Source organism: Phyllobates terribilis, unplaced genomic scaffold, assembly GCF_046119375.1.
Source record: "Phyllobates terribilis strain yellow unplaced genomic scaffold, ASM4611937v1 Scaffold_40__1_contigs__length_11209783, whole genome shotgun sequence".
In the NCBI taxonomy this organism is placed as follows: domain Eukaryota; kingdom Metazoa; phylum Chordata; class Amphibia; order Anura; family Dendrobatidae; genus Phyllobates; species Phyllobates terribilis.
Window position 1 is genome coordinate 5,765,655 of NW_027362800.1, and position 27,282 is coordinate 5,792,936.

General features: G+C 44.1%; 16 non-coding genes across 16 annotated transcripts; all 16 read right to left on the reverse strand.

Moving 5' to 3' along the window:
- Nucleotides 1–6,321: 6,321 nt before the first annotated feature.
- LOC141184368 (U2 spliceosomal RNA) lies at nt 6,322–6,512 on the reverse strand. The gene has a single exon (XR_012259130.1). It is a non-coding gene; the product is annotated as a U2 spliceosomal RNA (small nuclear RNA).
- Nucleotides 6,513–7,632: 1,120 nt separating this feature from the next.
- LOC141188156 (U2 spliceosomal RNA) lies at nt 7,633–7,823 on the reverse strand. Its single transcript, XR_012262275.1, has one exon. It is a non-coding gene; the product is annotated as a U2 spliceosomal RNA (small nuclear RNA).
- A 1,123-nt stretch (nt 7,824–8,946) lies between these two features.
- Nucleotides 8,947–9,137, reverse strand: LOC141188157 (U2 spliceosomal RNA). The gene has a single exon (XR_012262276.1). It is a non-coding gene; the product is annotated as a U2 spliceosomal RNA (small nuclear RNA).
- Nucleotides 9,138–10,257: 1,120 nt separating this feature from the next.
- On the reverse strand, nt 10,258–10,448 carry LOC141188159 (U2 spliceosomal RNA). The gene has a single exon (XR_012262277.1). It is a non-coding gene; the product is annotated as a U2 spliceosomal RNA (small nuclear RNA).
- A 1,123-nt stretch (nt 10,449–11,571) lies between these two features.
- LOC141188160 (U2 spliceosomal RNA) lies at nt 11,572–11,762 on the reverse strand. Its single transcript, XR_012262278.1, has one exon. It is a non-coding gene; the product is annotated as a U2 spliceosomal RNA (small nuclear RNA).
- A 1,120-nt stretch (nt 11,763–12,882) lies between these two features.
- Nucleotides 12,883–13,073, reverse strand: LOC141188162 (U2 spliceosomal RNA). The gene has a single exon (XR_012262280.1). It is a non-coding gene; the product is annotated as a U2 spliceosomal RNA (small nuclear RNA).
- Nucleotides 13,074–14,191: 1,118 nt separating this feature from the next.
- Nucleotides 14,192–14,382, reverse strand: LOC141188163 (U2 spliceosomal RNA). The gene has a single exon (XR_012262281.1). It is a non-coding gene; the product is annotated as a U2 spliceosomal RNA (small nuclear RNA).
- A 1,120-nt stretch (nt 14,383–15,502) lies between these two features.
- LOC141188164 (U2 spliceosomal RNA) lies at nt 15,503–15,693 on the reverse strand. The gene has a single exon (XR_012262282.1). It is a non-coding gene; the product is annotated as a U2 spliceosomal RNA (small nuclear RNA).
- A 1,118-nt stretch (nt 15,694–16,811) lies between these two features.
- On the reverse strand, nt 16,812–17,002 carry LOC141188165 (U2 spliceosomal RNA). The gene has a single exon (XR_012262283.1). It is a non-coding gene; the product is annotated as a U2 spliceosomal RNA (small nuclear RNA).
- Nucleotides 17,003–18,121: 1,119 nt separating this feature from the next.
- Nucleotides 18,122–18,312, reverse strand: LOC141191191 (U2 spliceosomal RNA). Its single transcript, XR_012265190.1, has one exon. It is a non-coding gene; the product is annotated as a U2 spliceosomal RNA (small nuclear RNA).
- Nucleotides 18,313–19,434: 1,122 nt separating this feature from the next.
- LOC141188166 (U2 spliceosomal RNA) lies at nt 19,435–19,625 on the reverse strand. The gene has a single exon (XR_012262284.1). It is a non-coding gene; the product is annotated as a U2 spliceosomal RNA (small nuclear RNA).
- Nucleotides 19,626–20,746: 1,121 nt separating this feature from the next.
- LOC141188167 (U2 spliceosomal RNA) lies at nt 20,747–20,937 on the reverse strand. The gene has a single exon (XR_012262285.1). It is a non-coding gene; the product is annotated as a U2 spliceosomal RNA (small nuclear RNA).
- Nucleotides 20,938–22,057: 1,120 nt separating this feature from the next.
- LOC141188168 (U2 spliceosomal RNA) lies at nt 22,058–22,248 on the reverse strand. Its single transcript, XR_012262286.1, has one exon. It is a non-coding gene; the product is annotated as a U2 spliceosomal RNA (small nuclear RNA).
- A 1,120-nt stretch (nt 22,249–23,368) lies between these two features.
- Nucleotides 23,369–23,559, reverse strand: LOC141184405 (U2 spliceosomal RNA). The gene has a single exon (XR_012259164.1). It is a non-coding gene; the product is annotated as a U2 spliceosomal RNA (small nuclear RNA).
- Nucleotides 23,560–24,681: 1,122 nt separating this feature from the next.
- LOC141188170 (U2 spliceosomal RNA) lies at nt 24,682–24,872 on the reverse strand. The gene has a single exon (XR_012262287.1). It is a non-coding gene; the product is annotated as a U2 spliceosomal RNA (small nuclear RNA).
- A 1,124-nt stretch (nt 24,873–25,996) lies between these two features.
- LOC141188171 (U2 spliceosomal RNA) lies at nt 25,997–26,187 on the reverse strand. The gene has a single exon (XR_012262288.1). It is a non-coding gene; the product is annotated as a U2 spliceosomal RNA (small nuclear RNA).
- Between the last annotated feature and the right edge of the window lie 1,095 nt (nt 26,188–27,282).

Sequence of the window (27,282 nt, forward strand, 5' to 3'; positions counted from 1 at the left end):
GAAAAATAAACATTCCATCACAGCAAATTTTACAAGACTTCAAATATTCCATAGGTTAAAAAGCCATTTGCCTGCCAACGTTACATTCTTTTTCCTGTCCAATAAATAGTATATGTACATTTCACTTTTACAAAAGGCTAAAACATCATCTACTGGTAACATTTCATGTTTAAAAACAGCAATATTTCTAGCATTCCAGAGCGCTATCTTGGCACAATTCACTGTCTTCCACGCCATTATTTTTTGGTCCATTGTTGGGCATTCCAGAAGACCATATAACACTGATGCAAAATTAAAGTCCTTGAGGTCCACCATTTTCTCCAGCAGGGGGATTAATCTTCTCCAGAACTCTTTAGCAAAAGCACAAGTCCATAAAAGATGCTTCACTGTCTCTTCTTCTTGACAACCTTCTCTTGGGCAGATGGCAGACCTCACAAAACCTCTTCTGTACTGGAATGCCCGGCAAGGAAGACAGTGGTGTGCGCAGCTCCAAGACATGTCTTTCTGTACATTAAAAAGATAAGGGGCGTTAATCATTTTCCATATGTGTACAGTTTTGTCATCATCATAACGTTCAATATCACACAACGTCACATCAGTACTAATTTGTTTGAGTAGTGTCTTGCTGTTACATAGATCCCCTGTCTGTTTCTTATTCAAATTAAAATCAAGAATAATTTTCTTTAAAATCTCATAATGTGCAGGTAGGTTAAAAGCATAAGGAAAGGATAAAACCGTTTCAAACCAACCAAACCTTCTCATGAGAAAACCAGTGTTAAAACGCATAAAATAGGAAAGGTAATTATCTTTAAAAAGGGTTTTAAAACAGAAACAGAAAAAATGTATTAAAAGAAACTTATCTAAAACAGGGAAATCTTTCCCACCTTTAACCTTTGGCTTTGTCACAATTTCTCTTTTGAGTTTCTCCATTTTTGAGCCCCAAAAAAAGGTAAAACATACTTTTGTAATTCGTTTCAACAAATTTGTAGGAGGGGGGAACACCAAACTAAGATATAACAGGATAGGTAATATCACCATTTTTACAATCAGAACTTTACCTTCCATTGACAGCTTTCTCATATTCCACATGCAGATTTTCTGATTAATTTTCTGTGCTGCCGCATCCCAGCTATTAAAACCATTATTAGATTCATTAAAAGAAACACCTAAAATAGTAATGGAATCTGTAACTGCAATTGGTACATCATGTAAACTCATTCCCCCGACATTTAAAATATTACATTTAGTAAGATTAATTTTAAAACCGGAAACTGTACAAAAAGACTGAATTTGGCTTATCGTTTTTTGTATTGAAGGTACATCACATCCAAACACTGCTACATCATCCATATAGCTTACAACTTTAACTTGTAGACCGTTCCCTCCGGGTAAGGGTACTCCACATATTTGCTTATCCTGGCGTATTGTACATAAAAGGGGTTCTATAGCACATATAAAAAGCAGGGGGGACAAAGGGCAACCCTGCTTCACCCCTGATTTTAAAACTACCTCTTTTGTTTTAAAACCATTAACTAAAATCTTACTCGTACAATCATTATAAAAAGCTTTAAGAGACAATAAAAACCCACCCGGAATGCCCATTTTTTCTAAAACTTTAAAAAGATAAAAATGAGACACGCGGTCAAAAGCTTTCTCAAAATCCACCGCTAGGATTGACATCTTTGTCTTTCTGGTTTTTACATCTTCAATACAATCTTTCACCAGGTTTAAATTGTCCCAGATACTACGCCCAGGTACCCCGCATACCTGATTTGCATGAATTACTTTATGTATCACCTTTTTCAACCGATTTGCACAGATCTTAGCCATAATTTTGTAATCACTATTTAAAAGAGTTATCGGCCTCCAGTTTTTAAGATCCGTTTTGTCACCTTTTTTGTATAGTAGTGATACCTCACCTTTCTTCCATGAGTTGAGTAAAACCTTATTATTAAAAACTTCGGAAAACAAATTAAACAAATCATCTTTTAAAATATCATAAAAACTTATATAAAACTCTATGGGGATACCATCAGGGCCCGGCACTTTACCATTTTTAAAACTCTTCATGGTTTCTAAAATCTCTTCCTCACATAGAGGTTGGGATAAAAAACTTTGGGCATCAGCATCTAGGGTGGACTTGATCTCCCCCAGGAAAGTGTGTATTAAATCATGGTCTATAGTTTTTACATTAAAAAGATCATTAAAATAGACATTTACCTTATCCAATATAACGTTGATATTATTATCTCCATCTATGTTATCAATTATTGTTTTTGCCTGTTTGTTTTTCTTAAAAAAATACCTGGAACAAGTCTCATCCTCTTCTACGTGTTTTACCTTTGAACGAAAAATCAGTTCTTTTCCTTTTTGTTCCAACCACTTTGAAATTTCTCCTTTAAGACTCAATATATCATTACCTACATCCAGACCATTGTCTTTGAATTTGTACAATGTCTGTAACCTGATATTAAGAAAATTATAGATCTCAAACTTTTCTTTAGCTTTTTGTATGCTTTTCTTAATAAAGAAATCTTTAATGCTTATTTTCATTCTATCCCACCAGGAGCTAAAAGAAATATTGGGGTTTTTCCTTTTTCTACACTTTACATAAAACTCAATAAAATCCGATAAAATTTGTGGATCTTTTAAAAGGGACACATTCAATTTCCAAGATTTCTTACCACATTTCTTCTTTCCATTAATCCTCACTCTAAAAGATAAAACCTTGTGATCTGAGAGAATATTAGTTAAAACTTCACATTTCACTGGCAGTATTTTTTCTGAACCTAAAACAAAATCTATCCTGGAGCTACATGTAGAATTGCTCCAGGTGAAACCAGCGTCTATAGGGCTATCCTTGTTACATTCTTTATACACATCAGTTAATTTACAATCATTTATAATATTGCTTAACATTCCAGACGTTTTGTCATAATTTCTACTCACGGAACCGGAGCGTCGGCTTTCGCCTTTTAAAATACAATTAAAATCACCTGCCAGGATAAAAGGTTCAGAAATGTTAATAAATAAAGGTAAAATTTCCAGCATATCAGCCCTTTCATTTTTATCAGGTGACCCATAAAAATTTAAAAACTGCCATCTTGTCCCATCAATAAAAGCCTTAACTAAAAGAATACGACCCGGTAAAATATCTTGGATAAAATCAATAGACACATTTCCCTTAAAAAGTATAGCTACCCCGGCTGATCCGGTTGCATTTGATCCAGACCAGACCGATGGACCATGTTTCCACTCTTCCTTATATTTTTTGTAAGAAATCTTATGAGGGATATGACATTCTTGTAAAAAGAAAACAGAAGCTGTAAAACAGGTTAAAAAATGTAAAACAGTAGCTCTTCTGGTCTTGGATCCTATGCCTCTCACATTGAGGGAAACACCACTAATGTCAGCCATCATAACAAATGGTTAGGAAGAAACAAAAACTGGACTTTACCTATCCGATGGACGGATCAGACCACTTGGACTTTCACCAACGCCCTCTTCTGAATCCACCGTTATCAAAGAGTCTTCATCATCGGAGAAGGAACATTCACTTAAATTAAGACCCGACGCTACTGGGGTGTAGCTCGGAAGGATATTGAGAGAAAGGTTACACTGGGTCTCCATAGGCTGACCATTTAGGTCCTCGTCAGGTGGGTCTCCGAGAGGCTCCGCACTCCCCTGCTGACCCGCAGAGGGTCGTAACACAGGGGCAGGCTGCGCACATGGCGGAGCCTCAGAGTCCCCGGAGGCAGCCAGGTTCGGGGCCCCACCTGGGGCAGCAGAGCCCCGGGACCTCGGGATTCCAGAGTCTACACCCCCGTGAGGGGATGTATCCATCTCCTCCCTATTAGCCACCTCCACGGAACCATTCTTTTTCTTATTATGAGACCTCACCAAATGCCACGTACCGCCCTCGCTCTCGTGAGACCCAGTGGGAATTTTGGGCTCGGTGTCAGCCTTTTGGCGCTCTTTTTTGGCCTTACCGACCGCCCCTTTATGATCTTTCTCAGCCTTCCTTTTAGCCTCCTTATGGTCTTTCAGCCAGCTCCTGGGCTCCTGTGAGTTACCTGTCATTGACTCGGAGGGATTGTTACTAGTCGAAGCGCCCTTATCACCTCCCGAGGCTCCAGGTTGCTGTTCCTCCTCCTGAGGGGTGGTCTGATTGGCCCGTCCATTCCCGGATGTCTTGGACTTCTCCTTTTGTTTTTGTTCATCCTCTCTGAACCTGTGAGGGCAAGAAAAATAGAAATGACCAGGTGTCTGACAAAAAGAGCATTTTTTTTCATTTGGGCACTCCTTTGTGTCATGTTCAGTACTGGCACAATTTCTACAAGTGGCACCACAACTATCCTTAGAGTGCCCATAGAGACCACAATACCTACAGAAAAGTGGCATTCCTGAGAAAAAAAAATCCCCATTAGTTTGCCCTATTTTAAATCGAGCTGGAGGAAGTCTCACACCTCCAGGGAATTTTGGGTCTCTTTCACATTTTACTAAAAACTTCCATTTTGAGGTCCAGATGTTAAACTCATTCAACACTTTCCCAATCAATTTCACACTTTTAAAATAAACTGACAAAAAGGAAATAATCTCTGGTGCTGTTATGAAGGGTGAGAAGATTTTCACAACCACCATCTTTACCTCATCCAGGACGTGCTCGATAATCTGAATCCCTTTTAGACCAGGGCTATTTTCTACCGACTTAACTCTGGACAAAACATCTTTGAAAATACCTTCGCCAGTAAAGGTTACATCATAGTCTCCACGTCGAGGATAATCCTGGATAGAAAGGATTTCGTTGGTTCTGACGTGGAGCAGTTTCTCAAGCACGTCCTGGACTACATATCCCAGATTCCGCATATCGGAACCACCAGCCGTAAAGCGGACCCTTATGGTGTTCTTGAGCCTCGCATATAGAGGCACGAGGTTGGGGTCAACCTCCATGGTATGGCGCAACAAAATGCTAATTGCAACCGCCTGCAATCTGCGCCTTCAGAGCTTTGTGATAAAGCACCTGAAGGCTGGGGGATCGCTGCCCGTTACCCTAGGACTAATCCCTCTCCCTAATAGCAGCAGGCAGGTGAAGCCCACCGAAGTGGACGATCCTGCCAGGCCAAGGAGAGGGGTACCTGAGTACCCTTCAACTGAAACCTCCTGCTGTGAAGCACTTGGTCTCAGCCAAAAGGCCGAGAAGCGATAACCAGAATTGGTTTCCGACTACGGTGCCACCCAAGGATTCTGAAAAGTCCATTTGTGGAGATGGCCATCTGGACTCCCGTTAAGAAGACATGCTGTCAACCTCTAGATCCCTCACATGCCTGCACTTTTCGGCTTGCTGCTGCTGCAATCCACGCGTTTTAGATCTGCATAACTCCACCTCTTTTAGCACAGTACCCTCAACCCCCGGCTGTTCCCACCCGCCTCAACACCGTTGGAAGGGAGGAGAACCAATTAAGGCGGGGGGGGGGTGGAACGAGCAGCTGTCTACCCTTAGCAGGAGGGTTGCTGATTAATTACCTCTCCTGCTGCTGCTGCTGGCTGTCCAGCAGCAGACTGAAAGTGGCTGCTGCTGTGCGCAGGTATATAAAGGCTCAGAGCCTATTATGACACGCGCAGCCAGCGTTCCATTGCCACATTCCGTCTACTGCAGGCGGGATACCTGGATGGCTGAATGTCACTGAGAAGCTCACAGAGACCGCCATAAGCAACAGTTTAAAAGAATGCCACAGACTAATCAACCAAACTTTTTGGGTTGGTTTCTCTTTTATAGTCTGCAGGCATTAAATGAAAGAAGTCAGTGTTCCAGCAGAGGGAGACAACGTTTCAGAAAAGGCATTGTAGCAAACCAAAAAAGAAATTTTAAGCGCAGCAGAGTAACCAGCTCACATACCTGTTAGCTCAGGTGAGTTTAAAAGGCTGCTGTTGATAACAAGGGCATTTGCTAAATAGATGGTGTGTGTGCAACAATATACTGAAAGGTCAATTATATTGTGCAGCTTATCTCACCACCTGTAGTTATTTAGGTGAAAGCTCCAAAATGCTTGCCTAATATGTCTGTTTATCCAAAAGGAAGTATAGAGGGAGAGCTAGATAGATAGCATTGCATTACATTACATTACATGGCAATGCAATGCACAGTTGCTGAAGTTGAACCAAAATGAGCTTGTCATCTGGCTTCTGCAACTTTTAACATGAAAAATCCAATGAGGAGAAGAAAAGCAAAGCCAAAGAGTCCATCCCAAAATCCGACAAACAAGCAAAATGAACAAAAAGCATTGAATTCAATTCTTTCTGATTTTAGAAACTGCATTAAAGAAGGGGTGCACCGGTCCTGGAGATACTGCAATACCAGGTCAATGCGTGGAGTGGACAGAGCAAGCTCTTTTTCCATCTCCCTGTTCTAAAAATCCATTTAATATATGGTCCCCAGATAGGGAACGTATCAGATATTAAACTGATAAGAACAGATACTACACTTGATCTTAGCCAAAAGGCCGAGAAGCGATAACCAGAATTGGTTTCCGACTACGGTGCCACCCAAGGATTCTGAAAAGTCCATTTGTGGAGATGGCCACCTGGACTCCCGTTAAGAAGACATGCTGTCAACCTCTAGATCCCTCACATGCCTGCACTTTTCGGCTTGCTGCTGCTGCAATCCACGCGTTTTAGATCTGCATAACTCCACCTCTTTTAGCACAGTACCCTCAACCCCCGGCTGTTCCCACCCGCCTCAACACCGTTGGAAGGGAGGAGAACCAATTAAGGCAGGGGGGGGGTGGAACGAGCAGCTGTCTACCCTTAGCAGGAGGGTTGCTGATTAATTACCTCTCCTGCTGCTGCTGCTGCTGGCTGTCCAGCAGCAGACTGAAGGTGGTTGCTGCTGTGCGCAGGTATATAAAGGCTCAGAGCCTATTATGACACGTGCAGCCAGCGTTCCATTGCCACATTCCGTCTACTGCAGGCGGGATACCTGGATGGCTGAATGTCACTGAGAAGCTCACAGAGACCGCCATAAGCAACAGTTTAAAAGAATGCCACAGACTAATCAACCAAACTTTTTGGGTTGGTTTCTCTTTTATAGTCTGCAGGCATTAAATGAAAGAAGTCAGTGTTCCAGCAGAGGGAGACAACGTTTCAGAAAAGGCATTGTAGCAAACCAAAAAAGAAATTTTAAGCGCAGCAGAGTAACCAGCTCACATACCTGTTAGCTCAGGTGAGTTTAAAAGGCTGCTGTTGATAACAAGGGCATTTGCTAAATAGATGGTGTGTGTGCAACAATATACTGAAAGGTCAATTATATTGTGCAGCTTATCTCACCACCTGTAGTTATTTAGGTGAAAGCTCCAAAATGCTTGCCTAATATGTCTGTTTATCCAAAAGGAAGTATAGAGGGAGAGCTAGATAGATAGCATTGCATTACATTATATTACATGGCAATGCAATGCACAGTTGCTGAAGTTGAACCAAAATGAGCTTGTCATCTGGCTTCTGCAACTTTTAACATGAAAAATCCAATGAGGAGAAGAAAAGCAAAGCCAAAGAGTCCATCCCAAAATCCGACAAACAAGCAAAATGAACAAAAAACATTGAATTCAATTCTTTCTGATTTTAGAAACTGCATTAAAGAAGGGGTGCACCGGTCCTGGAGATACTGCAATACCAGGTCAATGCGTGGAGTGGACAGAGCAAGCTCTTTTTCCATCTCCCTGTTCTAAAAATCCATTTAATATATGGTCCCCAGATAGGGGACGTATCAGATATTAAACTGATAAGAACAGATACTACACTTGATCTTAGCCAAAAGGCCGAGAAGCGATAACCAGAATTGGTTTCCGACTACGGTGCCACCCAAGGATTCTGAAATGTCCATTTGTGGAGATGGCCACCTGGACTCCCGTTAAGAAGACATGCTGTCAACCTCTAGATCCCTCACATGCCTGCACTTTTCGGCTTGCTGCTGCTGCAATCCACGCGTTTTAGATCTGCATAACTCCACCTCTTTTAGCACAGTACCCTCAACCCCCGGCTGTTCCCACCCGCCTCAACACCGTTGGAAGGGAGGAGAACCAATTAAGGCGGGGGGGGGGGGGTGGAACGAGCAGCTGTCTACCCTTAGCAGGAGGGTTGCTGATTAATTACCTCTCCTGCTGCTGCTGCTGCTGGCTGTCCAGCAGCAGACTGAAGGTGGCTGCTGCTGTGCGCAGGTATATAAAGGCTCAGAGCCTATTATGACACGCGCAGCCAGCGTTCCATTGCCACATTCCGTCTACTGCAGGCGGGATACCTGGATGGCTGAATGTCACTGAGAAGCTCACAGAGACCGCCATAAGCAACAGTTTAAAAGAATGCCACAGACTAATCAACCAAACTTTTTGGGTTGGTTTCTCTTTTATAGTCTGCAGGCATTAAATGAAAGAAGTCAGTGTTCCAGCAGAGGGAGACAACGTTTCAGAAAAGGCATTGTAGCAAACCAAAAAAGAAATTTTAAGCGCAGCAGAGTAACCAGCTCACATACCTGTTAGCTCAGGTGAGTTTAAAAGGCTGCTGTTGATAACAAGGGCATTTGCTAAATAGATGGTGTGTGTGCAACAATATACTGAAAGGTCAATTATATTGTGCAGCTTATCTCACCACCTGTAGTTATTTAGGTGAAAGCTCCAAAATGCTTGCCTAATATGTCTGTTTATCCAAAAGGAAGTATAGAGGGAGAGCTAGATAGATAGCATTGCATTACATTACATTACATGGCAATGCAATGCACAGTTGCTGAAGTTGAACCAAAATGAGCTTGTCATCTGGCTTCTGCAACTTTTAACATGAAAAATCCAATGAGGAGAAGAAAAGCAAAGCCAAAGAGTCCATCCCAAAATCCGACAAACAAGCAAAATGAACAAAAAGCATTGAATTCAATTCTTTCTGATTTTAGAAACTGCATTAAAGAAGGGGTGCACCGGTCCTGGAGATACTGCAATACCAGGTCAATGCGTGGAGTGGACAGAGCAAGCTCTTTTTCCATCTCCCTGTTCTAAAAATCCATTTAATATATGGTCCCCAGATAGGGGACGTATCAGATATTAAACTGATAAGAACAGATACTACACTTGATCTTAGCCAAAAGGCCGAGAAGCGATAACCAGAATTGGTTTCCGACTACGGTGCCACCCAAGGATTCTGAAAAGTCCATTTGTGGAGATGGCCACCTGGACTCCCGTTAAGAAGACATGCTGTCAACCTCTAGATCCCTCACATGCCTGCACTTTTCGGCTTGCTGCTGCTGCAATCCACGCGTTTTAGATCTGCATAACTCCACCTCTTTTAGCACAGTACCCTCAACCCCCGGCTGTTCCCACCCGCCTCAACACCGTTGGAAGGGAGGAGAACCAATTAAGGCGGGGGGGGGGTGGAACGAGCAGCTGTCTACCCTTAGCAGGAGGGTTGCTGATTAATTACCTCTCCTGCTGCTGCTGCTGCTGGCTGTCCAGCAGCAGACTGAAGGTGGCTGCTGCTGTGCGCAGGTATATAAAGGCTCAGAGCCTATTATGACACGCGCAGCCAGCGTTCCATTGCCACATTCCGTCTACTGCAGGCGGGATACCTGGATGGCTGAATGTCACTGAGAAGCTCACAGAGACCGCCATAAGCAACAGTTTAAAAGAATGCCACAGACTAATCAACCAAACTTTTTGGGTTGGTTTCTCTTTTATAGTCTGCAGGCATTAAATGAAAGAAGTCAGTGTTCCAGCAGAGGGAGACAACGTTTCAGAAAAGGCATTGTAGCAAACCAAAAAAGAAATTTTAAGCGCAGCAGAGTAACCAGCTCACATACCTGTTAGCTCAGGTGAGTTTAAAAGGCTGCTGTTGATAACAAGGGCATTTGCTAAATAGATGGTGTGTGTGCAACAATATACTGAAAGGTCAATTATATTGTGCAGCTTATCTCACCACCTGTAGTTATTTAGGTGAAAGCTCCAAAATGCTTGCCTAATATGTCTGTTTATCCAAAAGGAAGTATAGAGGGAGAGCTAGATAGATAGCATTGCATTACATTATATTACATGGCAATGCAATGCACAGTTGCTGAAGTTGAACCAAAATGAGCTTGTCATCTGGCTTCTGCAACTTTTAACATGAAAAATCCAATGAGGAGAAGAAAAGCAAAGCCAAAGAGTCCATCCCAAAATCCGACAAACAAGCAAAATGAACAAAAAACATTGAATTCAATTCTTTCTGATTTTAGAAACTGCATTAAAGAAGGGGTGCACCGGTCCTGGAGATACTGCAATACCAGGTCAATGCGTGGAGTGGACAGAGCAAGCTCTTTTTCCATCTCCCTGTTCTAAAAATCCATTTAATATATGGTCCCCAGATAGGGGACGTATCAGATATTAAACTGATAAGAACAGATACTACACTTGATCTTAGCCAAAAGGCCGAGAAGCGATAACCAGAATTGGTTTCCGACTACGGTGCCACCCAAGGATTCTGAAATGTCCATTTGTGGAGATGGCCACCTGGACTCCCGTTAAGAAGACATGCTGTCAACCTCTAGATCCCTCACATGCCTGCACTTTTCGGCTTGCTGCTGCTGCAATCCACGCGTTTTAGATCTGCATAACTCCACCTCTTTTAGCACAGTACCCTCAACCCCCGGCTGTTCCCACCCGCCTCAACACCGTTGGAAGGGAGGAGAACCAATTAAGGCGGGGGGGGGGGGGTGGAACGAGCAGCTGTCTACCCTTAGCAGGAGGGTTGCTGATTAATTACCTCTCCTGCTGCTGCTGCTGCTGGCTGTCCAGCAGCAGACTGAAGGTGGCTGCTGCTGTGCGCAGGTATATAAAGGCTCAGAGCCTATTATGACACGCGCAGCCAGCGTTCCATTGCCACATTCCGTCTACTGCAGGCGGGATACCTGGATGGCTGAATGTCACTGAGAAGCTCACAGAGACCGCCATAAGCAACAGTTTAAAAGAATGCCACAGACTAATCAACCAAACTTTTTGGGTTGGTTTCTCTTTTATAGTCTGCAGGCATTAAATGAAAGAAGTCAGTGTTCCAGCAGAGGGAGACAACGTTTCAGAAAAGGCATTGTAGCAAACCAAAAAAGAAATTTTAAGCGCAGCAGAGTAACCAGCTCACATACCTGTTAGCTCAGGTGAGTTTAAAAGGCTGCTGTTGATAACAAGGGCATTTGCTAAATAGATGGTGTGTGTGCAACAATATACTGAAAGGTCAATTATATTGTGCAGCTTATCTCACCACCTGTAGTTATTTAGGTGAAAGCTCCAAAATGCTTGCCTAATATGTCTGTTTATCCAAAAGGAAGTATAGAGGGAGAGCTAGATAGATAGCATTGCATTACATTACATTACATGGCAATGCAATGCACAGTTGCTGAAGTTGAACCAAAATGAGCTTGTCATCTGGCTTCTGCAACTTTTAACATGAAAAATCCAATGAGGAGAAGAAAAGCAAAGCCAAAGAGTCCATCCCAAAATCCGACAAACAAGCAAAATGAACAAAAAGCATTGAATTCAATTCTTTCTGATTTTAGAAACTGCATTAAAGAAGGGGTGCACCGGTCCTGGAGATACTGCAATACCAGGTCAATGCGTGGAGTGGACAGAGCAAGCTCTTTTTCCATCTCCCTGTTCTAAAAATCCATTTAATATATGGTCCCCAGATAGGGGACGTATCAGATATTAAACTGATAAGAACAGATACTACACTTGATCTTAGCCAAAAGGCCGAGAAGCGATAACCAGAATTGGTTTCCGACTACGGTGCCACCCAAGGATTCTGAAAAGTCCATTTGTGGAGATGGCCACCTGGACTCCCGTTAAGAAGACATGCTGTCAACCTCTAGATCCCTCACATGCCTGCACTTTTCGGCTTGCTGCTGCTGCAATCCACGCGTTTTAGATCTGCATAACTCCACCTCTTTTAGCACAGTACCCTCAACCCCCGGCTGTTCCCACCCGCCTCAACACCGTTGGAAGGGAGGAGAACCAATTAAGGCGGGGGGGGGGTGGAACGAGCAGCTGTCTACCCTTAGCAGGAGGGTTGCTGATTAATTACCTCTCCTGCTGCTGCTGCTGCTGGCTGTCCAGCAGCAGACTGAAGGTGGCTGCTGCTGTGCGCAGGTATATAAAGGCTCAGAGCCTATTATGACACGCGCAGCCAGCGTTCCATTGCCACATTCCGTCTACTGCAGGCGGGATACCTGGATGGCTGAATGTCACTGAGAAGCTCACAGAGACCGCCATAAGCAACAGTTTAAAAGAATGCCACAGACTAATCAACCAAACTTTTTGGGTTGGTTTCTCTTTTATAGTCTGCAGGCATTAAATGAAAGAAGTCAATGTTCCAGCAGAGGGAGACAACGTTTCAGAAAAGGCATTGTAGCAAACCAAAAAAGAAATTTTAAGCGCAGCAGAGTAACCAGCTCACATACCTGTTAGCTCAGGTGAGTTTAAAAGGCTGCTGTTGATAACAAGGGCATTTGCTAAATAGATGGTGTGTGTGCAACAATATACTGAAAGGTCAATTATATTGTGCAGCTTATCTCACCCCCTGTAGTTATTTCGGTGAAAGCTCCAAAATGCTTGCCTAATATGTCTGTTTATCCAAAAGGAAGTATAGAGGGAGAGCTAGATAGATAGCATTGCATTACATTACATTACATGGCAATGCAATGCACAGTTGCTGAAGTTGAACCAAAATGAGCTTGTCATCTGGCTTCTGCAACTTTTAACATGAAAAATCCAATGAGGAGAAGAAAAGCAAAGCCAAAGAGTCCATCCCAAAATCCGACAAACAAGCAAAATGAACAAAAAGCATTGAATTCAATTCTTTCTGATTTTAGAAACTGCATTAAAGAAGGGGTGCACCGGTCCTGGAGATACTGCAATACCAGGTCAATGCGTGGAGTGGACAGAGCAAGCTCTTTTTCCATCTCCCTGTTCTAAAAATCCATTTAATATATGGTCCCCAGATAGGGGACGTATCAGATATTAAACTGATAAGAACAGATACTACACTTGATCTTAGCCAAAAGGCCGAGAAGCGATAACCAGAATTGGTTTCCGACTACGGTGCCACCCAAGGATTCTGAAAAGTCCATTTGTGGAGATGGCCACCTGGACTCCCGTTAAGAAGACATGCTGTCAACCTCTAGATCCCTCACATGCCTGCACTTTTCGGCTTGCTGCTGCTGCAATCCACGCGTTTTAGATCTGCATAACTCCACCTCTTTTAGCACAGTACCCTCAACCCCCGGCTGTTCCCACCCGCCTCAACACCGTTGGAAGGGAGGAGAACCAATTAAGGCGGGGGGGGTGGAACGAGCAGCTGTCTACCCTTAGCAGGAGGGTTGCTGATTAATTACCTCTCCTGCTGCTGCTGCTGCTGGCTGTCCAGCAGCAGACTGAAGGTGGCTGCTGCTGTGCGCAGGTATATAAAGGCTCAGAGCCTATTATGACACGCGCAGCCAGCGTTCCATTGCCACATTCCGTCGACTGCAGGCGGGATACCTGGATGGCTGAATGTCACTGAGAAGCTCACAGAGACCGCCATAAGCAACAGTTTAAAAGAATGCCACAGACTAATCAACCAAACTTTTTGGGTTGGTTTCTCTTTTATAGTCTGCAGGCATTAAATGAAAGAAGTCAGTGTTCCAGCAGAGGGAGACAACGTTTCAGAAAAGGCATTGTAGCAAACCAAAAAAGAAATTTTAAGCGCAGCAGAGTAACCAGCTCACATACCTGTTAGCTCAGGTGACTTTAAAAGGCTGCTGTTGATAACAAGGGCATTTGCTAAATAGATGGTGTGTGTGCAACAATATACTGAAAGGTCAATTATATTGTGCAGCTTATCTCACCACCTGTAGTTATTTAGGTGAAAGCTCCAAAATGCTTGCCTAATATGTCTGTTTATCCAAAAGGAAGTATAGAGGGAGAGCTAGATAGATAGCATTGCATTACATTACATTACATGGCAATGCAATGCACAGTTGCTGAAGTTGAACCAAAATGAGCTTGTCATCTGGCTTCTGCAACTTTTAACATGAAAAATCCAATGAGGAGAAGAAAAGCAAAGCCAAAGAGTCCATCCCAAAATCCGACAAACAAGCAAAATGAACAAAAAGCATTGAATTCAATTCTTTCTGATTTTAGAAACTGCATTAAAGAAGGGGTGCACCGGTCCTGGAGATACTGCAATACCAGGTCAATGCGTGGAGTGGACAGAGCAAGCTCTTTTTCCATCTCCCTGTTCTAAAAATCCATTTAATATATGGTCCCCAGATAGGGGACGTATCAGATATTAAACTGATAAGAACAGATACTACACTTGATCTTAGCCAAAAGGCCGAGAAGCGATAACCAGAATTGGTTTCCGACTACGGTGCCACCCAAGGATTCTGAAAAGTCCATTTGTGGAGATGGCCACCTGGACTCCCGTTAAGAAGACATGCTGTCAACCTCTAGATCCCTCACATGCCTGCACTTTTCGGCTTGCTGCTGCTGCAATCCACGCGTTTTAGATCTGCATAACTCCACCTCTTTTAGCACAGTACCCTCAACCCCCGGCTGTTCCCACCCGCCTCAACACCGTTGGAAGGGAGGAGAACCAATTAAGGCGGGGGGGGGGTGGAACGAGCAGCTGTCTACCCTTAGCAGGAGGGTTGCTGATTAATTACCTCTCCTGCTGCTGCTGCTGCTGGCTGTCCAGCAGCAGACTGAAGGTGGCTGCTGCTGTGCGCAGGTATATAAAGGCTCAGAGCCTATTATGACACGCGCAGCCAGCGTTCCATTGCCACATTCCGTCTACTGCAGGCGGGATACCTGGATGGCTGAATGTCACTGAGAAGCTCACAGAGACCGCCATAAGCAACAGTTTAAAAGAATGCCACAGACTAATCAACCAAACTTTTTGGGTTGGTTTCTCTTTTATAGTCTGCAGGCATTAAATGAAAGAAGTCAATGTTCCAGCAGAGGGAGACAACGTTTCAGAAAAGGCATTGTAGCAAACCAAAAAATAAATTTTAAGCGCAGCAGAGTAACCAGCTCACATACCTGTTAGCTCAGGTGAGTTTAAAAGGCTGCTGTTGATAACAAGGGCATTTGCTAAATAGATGGTGTGTGTGCAACAATATACTGAAAGGTCAATTATATTGTGCAGCTTATCTCACCACCTGTAGTTATTTAGGTGAAAGCTCCAAAATGCTTGCCTAATATGTCTGTTTATCCAAAAGGAAGTATAGAGGGAGAGCTAGATAGATAGCATTGCATTACATTACATTACATGGCAATGCAATGCACAGTTGCTGAAGTTGAACCAAAATGAGCTTGTCATCTGGCTTCTGCAACTTTTAACATGAAAAATCCAATGAGGAGAAGAAAAGCAAAGCCAAAGAGTCCATCCCAAAATCCGACAAACAAGCAAAATGAACAAAAAGCATTGAATTCAATTCTTTCTGATTTTAGACACTGCATTAAAGAAGGGGTGCACCGGTCCTGGAGATACTGCAATACCAGGTCAATGCGTGGAGTGGACAGAGCAAGCTCTTTTTCCATCTCCCTGTTCTAAAAATCCATTTAATATATGGTCCCCAGATAGGGGACGTATCAGATATTAAACTGATAAGAACAGATACTACACTTGATCTTAGCCAAAAGGCCGAGAAGCGATAACCAGAATTGGTTTCCGACTACGGTGCCACCCAAGGATTCTGAAAAGTCCATTTGTGGAGATGGCCACCTGGACTCCCGTTAAGAAGACATGCTGTCAACCTCTAGATCCCTCACATGCCTGCACTTTTCGGCTTGCTGCTGCTGCAATCCACGCGTTTTAGATCTGCATAACTCCACCTCTTTTAGCACAGTACCCTCAACCCCCGGCTGTTCCCACCCGCCTCAACACCGTTGGAAGGGAGGAGAACCAATTAAGGCGGGGGGGGGTGGAACGAGCAGCTGTCTACCCTTAGCAGGAGGGTTGCTGATTAATTACCTCTCCTGCTGCTGCTGCTGCTGGCTGTCCAGCAGCAGACTGAAGGTGGCTGCTGCTGTGCGCAGGTATATAAAGGCTCAGAGCCTATATGACACGCGCAGCCAGCGTTCCATTGCCACATTCCGTCGACTGCAGGCGGGATACCTGGATGGCTGAATGTCACTGAGAAGCTCACAGAGACCGCCATAAGCAACAGTTTAAAAGAATGCCACAGACTAATCAACCAAACTTTTTGGGTTGGTTTCTCTTTTATAGTCTGCAGGCATTAAATGAAAGAAGTCAGTGTTCCAGCAGAGGGAGACAACGTTTCAGAAAAGGCATTGTAGCAAACCAAAAAAGAAATTTTAAGCGCAGCAGAGTAACCAGCTCACATACCTGTTAGCTCAGGTGAGTTTAAAAGGCTGCTGTTGATAACAAGGGCATTTGCTAAATAGATGGTGTGTGTGCAACAATATACTGAAAGGTCAATTATATTGTGCAGCTTATCTCACCACCTGTAGTTATTTAGGTGAAAGCTCCAAAATGCTTGCCTAATATGTCTGTTTATCCAAAAGGAAGTATAGAGGGAGAGCTAGATAGATAGCATTGCATTACATTACATTACATGGCAATGCAATGCACAGTTGCTGAAGTTGAACCAAAATGAGCTTGTCATCTGGCTTCTGCAACTTTTAACATGAAAAATCCAATGAGGAGAAGAAAAGCAAAGCCAAAGAGTCCATCCCAAAATCCGACAAACAAGCAAAATGAACAAAAAACATTGAATTCAATTCTTTCTGATTTTAGAAACTGCATTAAAGAAGGGGTGCACCGGTCCTGGAGATACTGCAATACCAGGTCAATGCGTGGAGTGGACAGAGCAAGCTCTTTTTCCATCTCCCTGTTCTAAAAATCCATTTAATATATGGTCCCCAGATAGGGGACGTATCAGATATTAAACTGATAAGAACAGATACTACACTTGATCTTAGCCAAAAGGCCGAGAAGCGATAACCAGAATTGGTTTCCGACTACGGTGCCACCCAAGGATTCTGAAATGTCCATTTGTGGAGATGGCCACCTGGACTCCCGTTAAGAAGACATGCTGTCAACCTCTAGATCCCTCACATGCCTGCACTTTTCGGCTTGCTGCTGCTGCAATCCACGCGTTTTAGATCTGCATAACTCCACCTCTTTTAGCACAGTACCCTCAACCCCCGGCTGTTCCCACCCGCCTCAACACCGTTGGAAGGGAGGAGAACCAATTAAGGCGGGGGGGGGTGGAACGAGCAGCTGTCTACCCTTAGCAGGAGGGTTGCTGATTAATTACCTCTCCTGCTGCTGCTGCTGCTGGCTGTCCAGCAGCAGACTGAAGGTGGCTGCTGCTGTGCGCAGGTATATAAAGGCTCAGAGCCTATTATGACACGCGCAGCCAGCGTTCCATTGCCACATTCCGTCTACTGCAGGCGGGATACCTGGATGGCTGAATGTCACTGAGAAGCTCACAGAGACCGCCATAAGCAACAGTTTAAAAGAATGCCACAGACTAATCAACCAAACTTTTTGGGTTGGTTTCTCTTTTATAGTCTGCAGGCATTAAATGAAAGAAGTCAGTGTTCCAGCAGAGGGAGACAACGTTTCAGAAAAGGCATTGTAGCAAACCAAAAAAGAAATTTTAAGCGCAGCAGAGTAACTAGCTCACATACCTGTTAGCTCAGGTGAGTTTAAAAGGCTGCTGTTGATAACAAGGGCATTTGCTAAATAGATGGTGTGTGTGCAACAATATACTGAAAGGTCAATTATATTGTGCAGCTTATCTCACCACCTGTAGTTATTTAGGTGAAAGCTCCAAAATGCTTGCCTAATATGTCTGTTTATCCAAAAGGAAGTATAGAGGGAGAGCTAGATAGATAGCATTGCATTACATTACATTACATGGCAATGCAATGCACAGTTGCTGAAGTTGAACCAAAATGAGCTTGTCATCTGGCTTCTGCAACTTTTAACATGAAAAATCCAATGAGGAGAAGAAAAGCAAAGCCAAAGAGTCCATCCCAAAATCCGACAAACAAGCAAAATGAACAAAAAGCATTGAATTCAATTCTTTCTGATTTTAGAAACTGCATTAAAGAAGAGGTGCACCGGTCCTGGAGATACTGCAATACCAGGTCAATGCGTGGAGTGGACAGAGCAAGCTCTTTTTCCATCTCCCTGTTCTAAAAATCCATTTAATATATGGTCCCCAGATAGGGGACGTATCAGATATTAAACTGATAAGAACAGATACTACACTTGATCTTAGCCAAAAGGCCGAGAAGCGATAACCAGAATTGGTTTCCGACTACGGTGCCACCCAAGGATTCTGAAAAGTCCATTTGTGGAGATGGCCACCTGGACTCCCGTTAAGAAGACATGCTGTCAACCTCTAGATCCCTCACATGCCTGCACTTTTCGGCTTGCTGCTGCTGCAATCCACGCGTTTTAGATCTGCATAACTCCACCTCTTTTAGCACAGTACCCTCAACCCCCGGCTGTTCCCACCCGCCTCAACACCGTTGGAAGGGAGGAGAACCAATTAAGGCGGGGGGGGGGGGTGGAACGAGCAGCTGTCTACCCTTAGCAGGAGGGTTGCTGATTAATTACCTCTCCTGCTGCTGCTGCTGCTGGCTGTCCAGCAGCAGACTGAAGGTGGCTGCTGCTGTGCGCAGGTATATAAAGGCTCAGAGCCTATTATGACACGCGCAGCCAGCGTTCCATTGCCACATTCCGTCTACTGCAGGCGGGATACCTGGATGGCTGAATGTCACTGAGAAGCTCACAGAGACCGCCATAAGCAACAGTTTAAAAGAATGCCACAGACTAATCAACCAAACTTTTTGGGTTGGTTTCTCTTTTATAGTCTGCAGGCATTAAATGAAAGAAGTCAGTGTTCCAGCAGAGGGAGACAACGTTTCAGAAAAGGCATTGTAGCAAACCAAAAAAGAAATTTTAAGCGCAGCAGAGTAACCAGCTCACATACCTGTTAGCTCAGGTGAGTTTAAAAGGCTGCTGTTGATAACAAGGGCATTTGCTAAATAGATGGTGTGTGTGCAACAATATACTGAAAGGTCAATTATATTGTGCAGCTTATCTCACCACCTGTAGTTATTTAGGTGAAAGCTCCAAAATGCTTGCCTAATATGTCTGTTTATTCAAAAGGAAGTATAGAGGGAGAGCTAGATAGATAGCATTGCATTACATTACATTACATGGCAATGCAATGCACAGTTGCTGAAGTTGAACCAAAATGAGCTTGTCATCTGGCTTCTGCAACTTTTAACATGAAAAATCCAATGAGGAGAAGAAAAGCAAAGCCAAAGAGTCCATCCCAAAATCCGACAAACAAGCAAAATGAACAAAAAGCATTGAATTCAATTCTTTCTGATTTTAGAAACTGCATTAAAGAAGGGGTGCACCGGTCCTGGAGATACTGCAATACCAGGTCAATGCGTGGAGTGGACAGAGCAAGCTCTTTTTCCATCTCCCTGTTCTAAAAATCCATTTAATATATGGTCCCCAGATAGGGGACGTATCAGATATTAAACTGATAAGAACAGATACTACACTTGATCTTAGCCAAAAGGCCGAGAAGCGATAACCAGAATTGGTTTCCGACTACGGTGCCACCCAAGGATTCTGAAAAGTCCATTTGTGGAGATGGCCACCTGGACTCTCGTTAAGAAGACATGCTGTCAACCTCTAGATCCCTCACATGCCTGCACTTTTCGGCTTGCTGCTGCTGCAATCCACGCGTTTTAGATCTGCATAACTCCACCTCTTTTAGCACAGTACCCTCAACCCCCGGCTGTTCCCACCCGCCTCAACACCGTTGGAAGGGAGGAGAACCAATTAAGGCGGGGGGGGGGGTGGAACGAGCAGCTGTCTACCCTTAGCAGGAGGGTTGCTGATTAATTACCTCTCCTGCTGCTGCTGCTGCTGGCTGTCCAGCAGCAGACTGAAGGTGGCTGCTGCTGTGCGCAGGTATTTAAAGGCTCAGAGCCTATTATGACACGCGCAGCCAGCGTTCCATTGCCACATTCCGTCTACTGCAGGCGGGATACCTGGATGGCTGAATGTCACTGAGAAGCTCACAGAGACCGCCATAAGCAACAGTTTAAAAGAATGCCACAGACTAATCAACCAAACTTTTTGGGTTGGTTTCTCTTTTATAGTCTGCAGGCATTAAATGAAAGAAGTCAGTGTTCCAGCAGAGGGAGACAACGTTTCAGAAAAGGCATTGTAGCAAACCAAAAAAGAAATTTTAAGCGCAGCAGAGTAACCAGCTCACATACCTGTTAGCTCAGGTGAGTTTAAAAGGCTGCTGTTGATAACAAGGGCATTTGCTAAATAGATGGTGTGTGTGCAACAATATACTGAAAGGTCAATTATATTGTGCAGCTTATCTCACCACCTGTAGTTATTTAGGTGAAAGCTCCAAAATGCTTGCCTAATATGTCTGTTTATTCAAAAGGAAGTATAGAGGGAGAGCTAGATAGATAGCATTGCATTACATTACATTACATGGCAATGCAATGCACAGTTGCTGAAGTTGAACCAAAATGAGCTTGTCATCTGGCTTCTGCAACTTTTAACATGAAAAATCCAATGAGGAGAAGAAAAGCAAAGCCAAAGAGTCCATCCCAAAATCCGACAAACAAGCAAAATGAACAAAAAGCATTGAATTCAATTCTTTCTGATTTTAGAAACTGCATTAAAGAAGGGGTGCACCGGTCCTGGAGATACTGCAATACCAGGTCAATGCGTGGAGTGGACAGAGCAAGCTCTTTTTCCATCTCCCTGTTCTAAAAATCCATTTAATATATGGTCCCCAGATAGGGGACGTATCAGATATTAAACTGATAAGAACAGATACTACACTTGATCTTAGCCAAAAGGCCGAGAAGCGATAACCAGAATTGGTTTCCGACTACGGTGCCACCCAAGGATTCTGAAAAGTCCATTTGTGGAGATGGCCACCTGGACTCTCGTTAAGAAGACATGCTGTCAACCTCTAGATCCCTCACATGCCTGCACTTTTCGGCTTGCTGCTGCTGCAATCCACGCGTTTTAGATCTGCATAACTCCACCTCTTTTAGCACAGTACCCTCAACCCCCGGCTGTTCCCACCCGCCTCAACACCGTTGGAAGGGAGGAGAACCAATTAAGGCGGGGGGGGGGTGGAACGAGCAGCTGTCTACCCTTAGCAGGAGGGTTGCTGATTAATTACCTCTCCTGCTGCTGCTGCTGCTGGCTGTCCAGCAGCAGACTGAAGGTGGCTGCTGCTGTGCGCAGGTATATAAAGGATCAGAGCCTATTATGACACGCGCAGCCAGCGTTCCATTGCCACATTCCGTCTACTGCAGGCGGGATACCTGGATGGCTGAATGTCACTGAGAAGCTCACAGAGACCGCCATAAGCAACAGTTTAAAAGAATGCCACAGACTAATCAACCAAACTTTTTGGGTTGGTTTCTCTTTTATAGTCTGCAGGCATTAAATGAAAGAAGTCAGTGTTCCAGCAGAGGGAGACAACGTTTCAGAAAAGGCATTGTAGCAAACCAAAAAAGAAATTTTAAGCGCAGCAGAGTAACCAGCTCACATACCTGTTAGCTCAGGTGAGTTTAAAAGGCTGCTGTTGATAACAAGGGCATTTGCTAAATAGATGGTGTGTGTGCAACAATATACTGAAAGGTCAATTATATTGTGCAGCTTATCTCACCACCTGTAGTTATTTAGGTGAAAGCTCCAAAATGCTTGCCTAATATGTCTGTTTATCCAAAAGGAAGTATAGAGGGAGAGCTAGATAGATAGCATTGCATTACATTACATTACATGGCAATGCAATGCACAGTTGCTGAAGTTGAACCAAAATGAGCTTGTCATCTGGCTTCTGCAACTTTTAACATGAAAAATCCAATGAGGAGAAGAAAAGCAAAGCCAAAGAGTCCATCCCAAAATCCGACAAACAAGCAAAATGAACAAAAAGCATTGAATTCAATTCTTTCTGATTTTAGAAACTGCATTAAAGAAGGGGTGCACCGGTCCTGGAGATACTGCAATACCAGGTCAATGCGTGGAGTGGACAGAGCAAGCTCTTTTTCCATCTCCCTGTTCTAAAAATCCATTTAATATATGGTCCCCAGATAGGGGACGTATCAGATATTAAACTGATAAGAACAGATACTACACTTGATCTTAGCCAAAAGGCCGAGAAGCGATAACCAGAATTGGTTTCCGACTACGGTGCCACCCAAGGATTCTGAAAAGTCCATTTGTGGAGATGGCCACCTGGACTCCCGTTAAGAAGACATGCTGTCAACCTCTAGATCCCTCACATGCCTGCACTTTTCGGCTTCCTGCTGCTGCAATCCACGCGTTTTAGATCTGCATAACTCCACCTCTTTTAGCACAGTACCCTCAACCCCCGGCTGTTCCCACCCGCCTCAACACCGTTGGAAGGGAGGAGAACCAATTAAGGCGGCGGGGGGGGGGGGGTGGAACGAGCAGCTGTCTACCCTTAGCAGGAGGGTTGCTGATTAATTACCTCTCCTGCTGCTGCTGGCTGTCCAGCAGCAGACTGAAGGTGGCTGCTGCTGTGCGCAGGTATATAAAGGCTCAGAGCCTATTATGACACGCGCAGCCAGCGTTCCATTGCCACATTCCGTCTACTGCAGGCGGGATACCTGGATGGCTGAATGTCACTGAGAAGCTCACAGAGACCGCCATAAGCAACAGTTTAAAAGAATGCCACAGACTAATCAACCAAACTTTTTGGGTTGGTTTCTCTTTTATAGTCTGCAGGCATTAAATGAAAGAAGTCAGTGTTCCAGCAGAGGGAGACAACGTTTCAGAAAAGGCATTGTAGCAAACCAAAAAAGAAATTTTAAGCGCAGCAGAGTAACCAGCTCACATACCTGTTAGCTCAGGTGAGTTTAAAAGGCTGCTGTTGATAACAAGGGCATTTGCTAAATAGATGGTGTGTGTGCAACAATATACTGAAAGGTCAATTATATTGTGCAGCTTATCTCACCACCTGTAGTTATTTAGGTGAAAGCTCCAAAATGCTTGCCTAATATGTCTGTTTATCCAAAAGGAAGTATAGAGGGAGAGCTAGATAGATAGCATTGCATTACATTACATTACATGGCAATGCAATGCACAGTTGCTGAAGTTGAACCAAAATGAGCTTGTCATCTGGCTTCTGCAACTTTTAACATGAAAAATCCAATGAGGAGAAGAAAAGCAAAGCCAAAGAGTCCATCCCAAAATCCGACAAACAAGCAAAATGAACAAAAAGCATTGAATTCAATTCTTTCTGATTTTAGAAACTGCATTAAAGAAGGGGTACACCGGTCCTGGAGATACTGCAATACCAGGTCAATGCGTGGAGTGGACAGAGCAAGCTCTTTTTCCATCTCCCTGTTCTAAAAATCCATTTAATATATGGTCCCCAGATAGGGGACGTATCAGATATTAAACTGATAAGAACAGATACTACACTTGATCTTAGCCAAAAGGCCGAGAAGCGATAACCAGAATTGGTTTCCGACTACGGTGCCACCCAAGGATTCTGAAAAGTCCATTTGTGGAGATGGCCACCTGGACTCCCGTTAAGAAGACATGCTGTCAACCTCTAGATCCCTCACATGCCTGCACTTTTCGGCTTGCTGCTGCTGCAATCCACGCGTTTTAGATCTGCATAACTCCACCTCTTTTAGCACAGTACCCTCAACCCCCGGCTGTTCCCACCCGCCTCAACACCGTTGGAAGGGAGGAGAACCAATTAAGGCGGGGGGGGGGGGGTGGAACGAGCAGCTGTCTACCCTTAGCAGGAGGGTTGCTGATTAATTACCTCTCCTGCTGCTGCTGCTGCTGGCTGTCCAGCAGCAGACTGAAGGTGGCTGCTGCTGTGCGCAGGTATAAAAGGCTCAGAGCCTATTATGACACGCGCAGCCAGCGTTCCATTGCCACATTCCGTCTACTGCAGGCGGGATACCTGGATGGCTGAATGTCACTGAGAAGCTCACAGAGACCGCCATAAGCAACAGTTTAAAAGAATGCCACAGACTAATCAACCAAACTTTTTGGGTTGGTTTCTCTTTTATAGTCTGCAGGCATTAAATGAAAGAAGTCAGTGTTCCAGCAGAGGGAGACAACGTTTCAGAAAAGGCATTGTAGCAAACCAAAAAAGAAATTTTAAGCGCAGCAGAGTAACCAGCTCACATACCTGTTAGCTCAGGTGAGTTTAAAAGGCTGCTGTTGATAACAAGGGCATTTGCTAAATAGATGGTGTGTGTGCAACAATATACTGAAAGGTCAATTATATTGTGCAGCTTATCTCACCACCTGTAGTTATTTAGGTGAAAGCTCCAAAATGCTTGCCTAATATGTCTGTTTATCCAAAAGGAAGTATAGAGGGAGAGCTAGATAGATAGCATTGCATTACATTACATTACATGGCAATGCAATGCACAGTTGCTGAAGTTGAACCAAAATGAGCTTGTCATCTGGCTTCTGCAACTTTTAACATGAAAAATCCAATGAGGAGAAGAAAAGCAAAGCCAAAGAGTCCATCCCAAAATCCGACAAACAAGCAAAATGAACAAAAAGCATTGAATTCAATTCTTTCTGATTTTAGAAACTGCATTAAAGAAGGGGTGCACCGGTCCTGGAGATACTGCAATACCAGGTCAATGCGTGGAGTGGACAGAGCAAGCTCTTTTTCCATCTCCCTGTTCTAAAAATCCATTTAATATATGGTCCCCAGATAGGGGACGTATCAGATATTAAACTGATAAGAACAGATACTACACTTGATCTTAGCCAAAAGGCCGAGAAGCGATAACCAGAATTGGTTTCCGACTACGGTGCCACCCAAGGATTCTGAAAAGTCCATTTGTGGAGATGGCCACCTGGACTCCCGTTAAGAAGACATGCTGTCAACCTCTAGATCCCTCACATGCCTGCACTTTTCGGCTTGCTGCTGCTGCAATCCACGCGTTTTAGATCTGCATAACTCCACCTCTTTTAGCACAGTACCCTCAACCCCCGGCTGTTCCCACCCGCCTCAACACCGTTGGAAGGGAGGAGAACCAATTAAGGCGGGGGGGGGGGGGGTGGAACGAGCAGCTGTCTACCCTTAGCAGGAGGGTTGCTGATTAATTACCTCTCCTGCTGCTGCTGCTGCTGGCTGTCCAGCAGCAGACTGAAGGTGGCTGCTGCTGTGCGCAGGTATATAAAGGCTCAGAGCCTATTATGACACGCGCAGCCAGCGTTCCATTGCCACATTCCGTCTACTGCAGGCGGGATACCTGGATGGCTGAATGTCACTGAGAAGCTCACAGAGACCGCCATAAGCAACAGTTTAAAAGAATGCCACAGACTAATCAACCAAACTTTTTGGGTTGGTTTCTCTTTTATAGTCTGCAGGCATTAAATGAAAGAAGTCAGTGTTCCAGCAGAGGGAGACAACGTTTCAGAAAAGGCATTGTAGCAAACCAAAAAAGAAATTTTAAGCGCAGCAGAGTAACCAGCTCACATACCTGTTAGCTCAGGTGAGTTTAAAAGGCTGCTGTTGATAACAAGGGCATTTGCTAAATAGATGGTGTGTGTGCAACAATATACTGAAAGGTCAATTATATTGTGCAGCTTATCTCACCACCTGTAGTTATTTAGGTGAAAGCTCCAAAATGCTTGCCTAATATGTCTGTTTATCCAAAAGGAAGTATAGAGGGAGAGCTAGATAGATAGCATTGCATTACATTACATTACATGGCAATGCAATGCACAGTTGCTGAAGTTGAACCAAAATGAGCTTGTCATCTGGCTTCTGCAACTTTTAACATGAAAAATCCAATGAGGAGAAGAAAAGCAAAGCCAAAGAGTCCATCCCAAAATCCGACAAACAAGCAAAATGAACAAAAAGCATTGAATTCAATTCTTTCTGATTTTAGAAACTGCATTAAAGAAGGGGTGCACCGGTCCTGGAGATACTGCAATACCAGGTCAATGCGTGGAGTGGACAGAGCAAGCTCTTTTTCCATCTCCCTGTTCTAAAAATCCATTTAATATATGGTCCCCAGATAGGGGACGTATCAGATATTAAACTGATAAGAACAGATACTACACTTGATCTTAGCCAAAAGGCCGAGAAGCGATAACCAGAATTGGTTTCCGACTACGGTGCCACCCAAGGATTCTGAAAAGTCCATTTGTGGAGATGGCCACCTGGACTCCCGTTAAGAAGACATGCTGTCAACCTCTAGATCCCTCACATGCCTGCACTTTTCGGCTTGCTGCTGCTGCAATCCACGCGTTTTAGATCTGCATAACTCCACCTCTTTTAGCACAGTACCCTCAACCCCCGGCTGTTCCCACCCGCCTCAACACCGTTGGAAGGGAGGAGAACCAATTAAGGCGGGGGGGGGGTGGAACGAGCAGCTGTCTACCCTTAGCAGGAGGGTTGCTGATTAATTACCTCTCCTGCTGCTGCTGCTGCTGGCTGTCCAGCAGCAGACTGAAGGTGGCTGCTGCTGTGCGCAGGTATATAAAGGCTCAGAGCCTATTATGACACGCGCAGCCAGCGTTCCATTGCCACATTCCGTCTACTGCAGGCGGGATACCTGGATGGCTGAATGTCACTGAGAAGCTCACAGAGACCGCCATAAGCAACAGTTTAAAAGAATGCCACAGACTAATCAACCAAACTTTTTGGGTTGGTTTCTCTTTTATAGTCTGCAGGCATTAAATGAAAGAAGTCAATGTTCCAGCAGAGGGAGACAACGTTTCAGAAAAGGCATTGTAGCAAACCAAAAAAGAAATTTTAAGCGCAGCAGAGTAACCAGCTCACATACCTGTTAGCTCAGGTGAGTTTAAAAGGCTGCTGTTGATAACAAGGGCATTTGCTAAATAGATGGTGTGTGTGCAACAATATACTGAAAGGTCAATTATATTGTGCAGCTTATCTCACCCCCTGTAGTTATTTCGGTGAAAGCTCCAAAATGCTTGCCTAATATGTCTGTTTATCCAAAAGGAAGTATAGAGGGAGAGCTAGATAGATAGCATTGCATTACATTACATTACATGGCAATGCAATGCACAGTTGCTGAAGTTGAACCAAAATGAGCTTGTCATCTGGCTTCTGCAACTTTTAACATGAAAAATCCAATGAGGAGAAGAAAAGCAAAGCCAAAGAGTCCATCCCAAAATCCGACAAACAAGCAAAATGAACAAAAAGCATTGAATTCAATTCTT